At 54.1% G+C, this 9,905-nt stretch overlaps 1 long non-coding RNA gene across 1 annotated transcript; it reads left to right on the top strand.

Moving 5' to 3' along the window:
• The first annotated feature begins 141 nt into the window (after positions 1–141).
• On the top strand, positions 142–1,161 carry LOC128568178 (uncharacterized). Its single transcript, XR_008375005.1, has 3 exons — positions 142–276; positions 420–704; positions 1,008–1,161. It is a non-coding gene; the product is annotated as an uncharacterized LOC128568178 (long non-coding RNA).
• Positions 1,162–9,905: the final 8,744 nt, after the last annotated feature.

Below are 9,905 nucleotides of genomic sequence, written 5' to 3'. Positions count from 1 at the left end.
AGATCTAGAGGAAGCCGCGCTGGGCTCCGGGGACGCGGCCCCGCGCACGCGGACGCTCGGACTACAGCATCCACAAGGCGGCGCGGCGGGCGCGGGGGCTGCCGGAAGGGGCAGGGCCTCCCCAGACGGCCACGCTGCCAGGAGGGACTGGACCCAGCGCGCAACCTGGAGAGCCCCCCTGTCGCGGTCTCCACTCTCACGCCCACACAGGACACTGACCAAGCCGCGCGCTCTGAACCTCTCCCCGGCCGGTTCATCGCCCTGTGTCTGGACCCGGTCAGCCACTCGGCCTCGCCCTCCTGGGTCTCTCCCCAACTCCCACTCCCCCCACCGTCTCCCCCACCTCTTTCCCCCTCCCACCTCCCACCCTCTAGCCATCTCGACTCCCTAACTTTCCCCCCTACCCCCGCCCCCCCAAGCCGCTCTGGACACACAACGCCCCGCTTTTACCTCTTTATGCGGTGACCCCTGGGTGTGGGCTCCAACGAGGGCAAGGCGCTACCGGCTGGGGGTGTAGAGACAGCAGGTGTTCCAGGTGCCGGCCTCCCTGAGAGCGAGTTTGCTTTTCTACACACGGTGTCCACCTGTGTTCCTGACCCACCGACCCATTCACTGCACGGCGGGCTATGAGGGCTCCAGCGGCATCCGCAGGAAATGTTCCCGAGGGCCAGGGTGAGAAGGCTGGGCTGCTGTTGTCTGCTTGGGTAAGCTGCCTCCCGAGCCCTGGTTAAGAACCAGCATGACCTCCCAGCCTGTGCCCAACAGTGAGGCCAACCAGCTCTTAAGAGTGTCCAGAGGATGAGCAGGCCCAGTGTGGGGAAGGGTCATCCCCTGGCCCTGAGTGTCCTCTGTACCATCCCTGCTACTTGCCTCGCAGGGTGGGGGCCAGGCTGGTTTTCCCATGGAGCACCCCACAGACGCTAGCAGCTTGGGAAGGCTGCCCATGTTCACACAGGGCATCTGGGGGTAGTTTCCCTTTAACAGGGCTTTTTTATTTTTATTTTTAGCATATAAGGCTGGTAATGTCCTTGTGCGCTCTCACTCTGTGACCTGGCAAGACGTTTCCATAGGGCGACTGGGGCAAGGGCACTCAGCTTCTCTGTGTTATCTGACAATTGCATGTGAACATATAACTATCTAAAAATTAAACAATTAAATGTATTATAAACCTGAATGTTATACAATTAACAAAATAGCTACCCACAATAAAAAGTGAGAATAGCAGTGGATAGCGTCCTGCTACACACGTTGCCTTATCCATTGTTTCAGTCCCCAAACCTTTTGGTGACCACATGGTCCCCAAGCAAGGCCCAGGCTCCTTAACCTACTTCACAGCAGCCACTGTCAGTGCAGGGCTGCCTAACATCCTCATGCCTCCCTGGCTGGCCTGGGTGGGAGATCTAGACAGCTTGATCTGGATCTTGCCCCACCCACCTGCACCTGCCCTAACCACCCCCCCCCCCAACCTGCCCTTCCCCTCCTCTTGCCCTACCCCTCCCCTCTCCTCCCCTCCTGCTCCCAGGGTCTACTCTGGTACTCAGCTGACCATCTGAGTGTCACCTTGTCGGCTCCCCCCACAGTCCCAGGACAGTAGGGGCTACCCCCCTCACCAGGTCCTAGGGCCCAGGAGAGGGATGTGCAGGAGGGAACAGCTGAGCAGGTGTTGGTCCCACGGATGCGCCATAATGGCCAGGTGGGTTGTGGGTCACTCCAGGCTGTGCTGTTTTTTCAGTAGACAAGGAACCATGTCATACACAAACCCTTGTGAGAAACAGCTTTAGGTGCGGAGGACTGCCCTGGGGAGCAGTGGGACTGTGCCATTAGCTGCAGGGGACAGCTAGGAACAAGGCTGTGTGTCCTGTTGTGAAGGACAGCACCTACCTGGAGGTTCACCCCCAGCGATGTTGGCAGCCCAGACCGGGTCATATCCTGAGGATCCTGCAAGGAAGGACAAGTGAGTCACCATTTGGGCAGTCACCGAAAGGCAGCACCCACCTCATCTGGGCAGTCCCAGCTGTGCCCTCTGCGGGTCCTCACCCCAAACACCCCAGTCACACACAGGCCATGTGGTCCTGGCTCATGCTGTCTATGGTGCTGCCCACCTGTCCAGCCTGCTCCTGTGCTCCTGCCCACAGGGGGACACACCACAAAACGCACAGCTGGTGTCTGGTGACTGCACACGAGACCTCAAACACTAAATCCGAGAGGATTGACACTGACCATGTATGTTCACGGCACCACAAATTCTGCATGTGACTTGGTGGGCCCGGTGAGAAGCAGCCCTACAGGGCCAGACAGTGTCACGGGGCCTACAGGGGTTGGTGGTAGGAGGGCAGTGGGGCCTCCCCTGAAGTGGTTAGGTGGCCCCCACACCACTCGCTGTGCCAATGGTCTTTCATGTTATGGCTACCACTGTTCTTCCCTCCAGTCTAAGGGGACAAGAGGGTCACTGTGCTCTCCCAAGGACCTGATGGATACATCTGATGCTGAGTCCTCCCACCAACCCACGAGGGGCTCCCAGATAAAGCCAGGAGCAGTCAGGGCAGATGGCTGCTCACCAGGCCCTGACCTGGTATCAAATGACTATCCAGAAACACGGTCTCCCAACACCAGGCCTGGATCTTTACCAGGTTGCTAGCCACGAGCCTCGCTGCTATTGTGATATATTTTTTGTCGTGGTGACACACACCATGAAACTGATCATTGTAACCATTTTCAAGTGTGCAGTTCAGCAGCATTAAACACAGTCACATTATCATATAGCTATCATCACATCCATCCCCAAAACTTTCATCTTAACACTGGAAGTCTGTCCTCAGGACACACGCTGTCCCCTAGCACTGGCAGCCACCGTCGCACTCTCTGCTGCTACAAATCTGACTAGTCCAGGGCCCTGGTGTACATTGAGTCGCATGGGATTTGTCCCTGCAAGACTGTCTGGTTCCACTCAGCTCATTGTCCTGGTTGTCCACCCATGCAGCAGCCTGTGTCAGGACTTCACTTTCCTGACTGGATAATATCCCATGCGTGGATGCTCCTCTTAACCAGCCACTGAAGGATATGGGCCCTGCGATTATTTTTACTGCTATCATTGCTAACAAACTGGTAGATGTGAAGTTTTCTTAGCGTTGGCTTCTTCCTATTTTACTTTACTTTTAACCAGCAGTCCCAGCAGTTGGCCATGTTTCCACTCCTAGAGGAAGCCGGGCCTGACCCTCCGCCTCACCTCCCCCCAGGAAGCCCCGCATGGCCTTGGCCTTGGGCCACACCCTGGCCTTGCATCCCCCCAAACACCATGTCTGATCAGTTGTAAATGTGTAAGTGGCATCACCCTAATGCTGTGGCTCTGGAATTGGCTGCCCTGCTGTTTTATCTGAGCATGACATTGAAATGGACCCATGGTGGTAGGGATGTGGCCACCAGGGGGCAGGCGGCTCCCGGCATTGGGTCCTTGGCTCAGCTCTGCTCGCCTGGGACACAGGAGCTGTGACGCTCACCAGCTGCAGGCAGACAGGCCCACCAACCACCAGGCAGGGGAAGGGGCCCTGTGGCTCTCCCCAGGTCGCTGGTCATGGGTAGAAGCCATAACTGAAGCTGGGAGTTGGGTGCACAGAGTAGGAAAGAGGAGCCACCTGCAGTGTCACCCTCCCCTTCAGGTCCAGCAATGCCTGTCCCCAAGCAGAGAGGGCAGCTCTGGCCCTTGGGTGATCACCTGGACAGAGGCCCTCACAGATTGTGATGGCCAGTGAGTCATAAATCAAGTACATTGGTTTCTCCAGGTCGCGCAGACACAGCCCCAGGTGGGAAGATTGGGCTAGGACCTAGGACTGGAGGTCCTGCCAGGACAGTGGAGTCCCCAGGGGGTCTGCAGCTCTGTCCTGAAGCCTCTTCCAGAAAGCCCCCAGAGGCCTTGTGTAGTTGGTGCTTCCAACTTTTAAAAAGAAGACTGAAGTCTGAAATATTAAGTGAAGGCCCAGGTTTTTAACTAATTAAAACCTTAAAATTAGCTAGTTAAAATTAATTAAAATTGATGACATTTCCACTAATTAAAACTAACAGTTTTTTTCAAAACATGGAGGCCCTAGGCCAGGGCTGCAGACAGGATGGCAGACCAGAACATCTGCCCTCAAGGCCCTGTGGCCAGTCTGCCTCTCGATAATGCCCACCATCCCCAGCCTTGGGTGGGAAGATGGACAAGTCATCTTGGGGCAACTGGGGGCAGGATGGCAGTGGGAGATGTACAGGGAGCTTCTTAGCAGGGACCGTGCCCCGGAGGCCGTGGGCCACAGCCTTCATAACCAGCTCTCACCACACGCCCCCTCCCCTGTCACAGCCTCTCATCCACTCTGACTGGGCACTGGTCTCTGCCTCCCTGTCTCCACCTGGCCTCAGGCCCCATGCCCTATGTGCTTTATTGTGGTCTCTGTCATGGAGACGGGGCTGTTGAGGCTTCCTGGGACAGTCTGCCCAGCACGTCCAACTTGGCTATGGCCCTGAGTGCACATGGCCAGAGCAAAGGAACCAGGTCCAGGGATTTGTACAGTGACCAGCCCCAGGTGGAGGGGCTCAGCCAGGGTCCTGTGGATCAGGGAGAGCCTCACCTCTTGTTGCCCCGCTGTCCTGGGTTACAACGTCTACAGGTGACCAAGGGCACAGCTGCTCTCAGCAGGCGTGGTAAGCACTGCCTGGGGAGACGGGGGCCAGGTGTTGTGATCGCATCTGTGCCACAAAAATGATGATGCCAAGGCCGTCTGCTTATCTCTGACAGTGGGAAATTATCCTTCAGAGAGCGCACTTGGAGGGCTTGTGGCCTCTGAGGCCTCTGCCCTGACTGGGTGGGCAGCGCCTGGCTGGGCTTCAGCTGGGACACAGATACTCCATAGCTGGCCACTGGGCCTGGGCCTTGGCTCTGGCCACCGAGAAGCCCTGAGCAGAGTCCTTCAACATTTGCCCTGAGAGAATGGGAAGGACCTCTGAGTGCCCCAGGAAGATGGAGGCTCTTCAGTGTGGGTGCTGAACGTCAGAGCCTCAGGGCCCACCCAGCAGCCTGAGGGAACGGGCTGCAGCCAGGGGCAGGGAGTGTTTCTTCTTTGTATATGGCCAGTACCTTGTGATGGAGTGGGAGGTGGTTCTGGTTCATTTGGACTTGTCCTCTCCCATGCTCAACACCTGCCCTGCACTTGCATGGCTGGTGACGAGAGAAGAGAAGGTCACTGCTGTCTGCCTGGGGGAGAGGGGTTTGTGCCCCTGGGGCTCTGAAGAGGCTATCTCAGGGCACCTCCAGATGGACAGGCCACAGGCTGGGGGCAGGGCCATGTCCAGGTGGGGATGGTCTGGAGTCTGCTCACTGGCAGGAAGCCATCACTCGGTGGCTGGACATAGGCGTGGGCTGGTTCATGTGGCTCCCCCTTTCCTGAGGGAGGGCACAGGGCCAAGCTCACTGGCCCTGCTGAGGTTGCAGATTCCAAGGGGAGCCTGCTGGGGGCCCCCCTGCTGGGCAGCAGTGTTAGGGAGAGGCCAGGGAGCAGGGACCCAGTGCCACCACCTTGAGGGGGTCAGGCGGATCAGACTGGCCTTGGTAGGAGCAGAGCCTGGATGATGGCCCTGGGTGTCCCTCACTCTCTTAGATCTCTTATGTCTATTTGCCACCAAGTGGTGACAATCTGTGCAGCACAGAGGACTGGAACTCAGTGCAGGTTCTGTGACTTTTGACCACTCCTTTTGGCCCAGGCAGGTGGGGGGGAGCTTCCATCCCTTTCACTTCCCATAATAGTGGTCCCCAAACCCTCAAGGCAGTGATATAAGCCATCCAGAGTCACCAGGACCTGGGAGTATTGGGACTCTGGAGCGCAAGGACTGATTATGGCACCACAACACTGGCCTGCCAAATCCCCTGGGGTCTTCCCCAGGCAAAGGGAAGCAGTCTGCAGGGCTTCCACTGACACCAGTCCTAACAGCCCAAGCTCCAGCCTCCTCTAGGGAGTTTCTTCCTTGAGCCCAAATCCTGCTTGGGGCTCCACTGGCTGTGGTCCTACCCTGACCACCAGTTGTCTGAGGCCCCCTTCTTTTCTCCCAGACCATGGTGGCCACCAGCAGCACATGTGTGTCTTTTTTTTTTTTTTTTAAACAAAGTCTCATTCAGTCACCCTGGGTAGAGTTCTGTGGTGTCATAGCTCACAGTAACCTCAAACTCTTGGGTTCAAGCAATCTTCTTGCCTCAGCCTCCTGAGTAGCTGGGACTATAGGCACCCACCACAATGCTTGGCTAGTTTTTCTATTTTTAGTAGAGACAGGGTCCTTCAGGCTGGTCTTGAACTCCTGAGCTCAGGCAATTCACCCACCTCAGTCTCCCTGAGTGCCAGGATCACAAGCATGAGCCACGGAGCCCAGCCTCCACGTGCATCTTTTAAAATTGAACAAAACTGGCTCAGCGCCCATAGCTCAGTGGTTGGGGTGCTGGCCACATACACTGAGGCAGGCAGGTTCAAACCCACCCCAGGTCTGCTAAACAATAATGGCAACTGCAACGAAAAAATAGCCGGGCGTTGTGGCAGATGCCTCTAGTCCCAGCTACTTGGGAGGCTGAAGCAGGAGAATCGCTTAAACCCAGGAGTTGGAGGTTGCTGTGAGCTGTGACGCCAGGGCACTCTACCAAGAGTAATATGGTGAGACTCTGTCTCAACAGAAAAAAAGGAAATTGAACAAAACTTCAAGTTCATCTCCAGTCTTGCTTCAGGTGCTCAACCCTCGCACGTGGACAGTGACGACTCGAACCATTCCCATCATCAGGGCCCCACCTGGCAGCATAGACCCAGGGGACCCTCCATAGCCTCCTAGACACACCCCTTGAGGCAGGGGCCATGAGGCTTCCCCAATACCATCTGGATCCACCCCCACCCGCTGCAGCCCAAGATAACCACAGGCTAAGGGAAGAGAACAGAGGACAGAACCTGGGCTCTGCTCTCCAGGGGCACCACCTGTGAGCTCCCAGGTGATCTGAGGGGCTTGCCCCTCCCACCAAGGGCCAGCAGAATCAGACTCAGGGGAGAAGGTGCCCTGGATGTGGCAGGGCATAGACAGGGGGGCAGGCTGAAGGTTCTTTTGCCCACACCAGGCTTCTGTCCTGCAAGGGCTATGGATCCACAGAGCCATGAGAGCCAATGGTGATACAGGACAGGTGACACCCCAGCCAGCTTGGTGGAGCTGAGGGGCTGGGGTCGGACCAGCTGCCTATGCCTTGGCGGTGTTGGTGCAGTGGCAGCAAGAAGAGGAACCAGCAGGCTGGAAGGTAGGTGAGTGCCATCCCCTGCCCCGGCCCCACCCATCCCCACCCCCCACAGGAGGCTCCACTAGGTGGAGGGGCCAGACAACTGTTGGGGAAACACCAGCACCTTAGGTTTCCCTCCCCATTTCCTAGGTCCGGTCAATTTCATGCAAATTTCCTAGGCCTGGGAATGAAAGGGATTGTAGCCATTCATTTGCAACCCAGTCCTGTTAGAGCCCCAGACACACTAAATATAACTACTGAGCCCTGGTAAATGGTAAATGACTATATATACCCCTAGACAAAGAGCCCGGAGTCAGTGGGACAGACAGAGAGAGAGAGCTTTTCTCTCCCTACCGGGAGCTTTGGTGTACTCTTTTTTTTTTTTTACCTTTACTTTAACAAAAGCCTTTTATTTCCTCCAAACAGGTACGAGGGACAATTTTTTGAAGCCAGCAAACATACATGAACGATGTTTAATTTCTAATTTAGCACATACCTGTGCAACTATACGTTATTTGTGGACATGATAAGACAATATCAATGGTAAATATATTGACAGCATTATACTGTGGAGACGTATGTGACGTTACAAAGTAAACAAATTAATACACATTTAATGAATTAATAATTCTTTCACATACAAGACTACCTTCCTTACATCAAAATTGTTAAGGTATTTAATTATTATATTATTTTCTGTAAATAAATCCTTCTTACCACTGATCTGTGGTCCACGGATTTATTCTTCGAATCACCAAGACCAAGAACCTACTGAAGACGAAATTCCAGTATCAATGGGACACCTGAGAAATGTGGACCCAGTGTGGGGGTATCCAGGAAGGAGGCAGGTTAAACAGATAAGCCAAACACAAACTATAAACAGGAGCAACATGAAAGGACAAAAGGTGAGGAAAACATAATAATAAATCAAAACAGTACAGGACAGATACACGGAAGCAATGAAACTTTCAGGTGGATTTTGTTTTTACCTTTAGAGGTCTCTTCTCTGTCCCCATGACTGGAGTGCAGTGGTGCAATCACAGCTCACTGAAGCCTCGAACTGCAGACCTTGAGTGATTCTCCCACTTCAGCCTCCTGAGTAACTAGGACCATGGGCAGCACCATGCCTGGTCTGGACGTTTAAATAAAATCTCACTGAGGATGTGTGAGGGAAGCTCTCCTTGGCACGGGTTTGTCTCCAGAATGATTTATAGAGTCAGCTCCACATTGATAAGAACACAATAAGTGGGTTTCGTCCAACTTGGAAAGATCCAGGGCTCATCTCTAAGAGCAAATGTGTGATAACACCGTTTCTGTTTGAACAAGAGAAGACTAGGTCTGAGGCCAGGAAGCCCAGGGCAGGTGCAGTGCCAGGGCTCCCGGCCGACAGCCAGCGGCTGGGACCCCGAGAGAGCCACCTCCAACCTCACAGCCACGGGCACAAGCAAGCAAATTCCAGATTGACTGAACTTTAATGGGGAGTCGATAATCATGTAAATTTGGGGATGACAATAGCAGATGTCACAGAGGAAAAGTCTGCTAGACACATCTACATTTCACTTAAAAACACTGTAAGTCAAAAAGCCCATAAAGAAATGCAAGTCAAGGGCGGCACCTGTGGCTCAAGGAGTAGGGAGCTGGCCCGGCCCCATATATCAGATGTGGCAGGTTCAAACCCAGCCCCAGCCAAAAACTGCAAAAAAAGAAAAGAAAGAAATGCAAGTCAAACAGCTTTGTACAAGACAGGTGCCAGGTCAGCGCTGGTGTCCTTGGTGTCGGGACGGCAGTTGCGTCTATTTGTAAATTTACACGTCCGGACAGTGCTGCAGTCTGCCCACCAGGAAGACGTAAGCACGCACATTGGAAAATGGGCAAGGATTACAAGGACAGCTGGTCTAAACGAGGATCAAAATCAGTCATATTAAGACATTAAAAACTACAACTTGCCTGGCTTATTGTACCCTCAATGAATCCCCAACAATAAAAAAAAAAAAAAGATTAAAAAAAAAAAAAACTACTACTTGACCCAGTCATTTGTACCTTCGTATTAAACTGAAAGAAAAGAAAACTGTGAGGCGAGATTAAAGATGGCGGCCGAGTAACAGCTTCCCTGCAACTGGGAACAGCGAGTCTGGAGAGACAAGACTCCAGGCATCTCTGGCCGGTGGGATCTGCCTATAATCATCCCTTTGAGGATACAGGGAGCCAGCAAGGGACTTCTGGACCCCAAGAGGAGGACAAAAACAGTGGAAAACTGGCAAGTGGTTGTGTGTGTTCAATCGACCTAATCACGCCGGCAACTGTAAGTACAAGCAGCAGTGAGACTACAAACCAGAAAGGCCTTATCTGTGAACTGTTTTGGTGTTCTTGGACTTGGCACTCAGTTGAACTGCCTTGGGGAGAGCTTAAGCAGAAGTGTGGAGAACTTTGGGCATTGTCTGGGGCCCCAGACTGAACCACTGAGCTGGGCCCAGGAAGCCATTGTGAAAGAACTGCCCCGGCAAGCTCCACCCTCAGGGTCTCAGAGCAGGGATTGGGCGGGTCAAAGTAACCTACTGACCGAGCAGCCTAAAGGGGGGGGCTGAGCTACCTTACAGCCTTAATCCTTAGGGGCAGAGTGAGACGGTTTTAGCACACT

This window comes from Nycticebus coucang, chromosome 16, assembly GCF_027406575.1.
Source record: "Nycticebus coucang isolate mNycCou1 chromosome 16, mNycCou1.pri, whole genome shotgun sequence".
In the NCBI taxonomy this organism is placed as follows: Eukaryota; Metazoa; Chordata; class Mammalia; order Primates; family Lorisidae; genus Nycticebus; species Nycticebus coucang.
The sequence above is the reverse complement of the archived record's forward strand: the minus strand, read 5'-3'. Positions and strand labels throughout refer to the sequence as shown.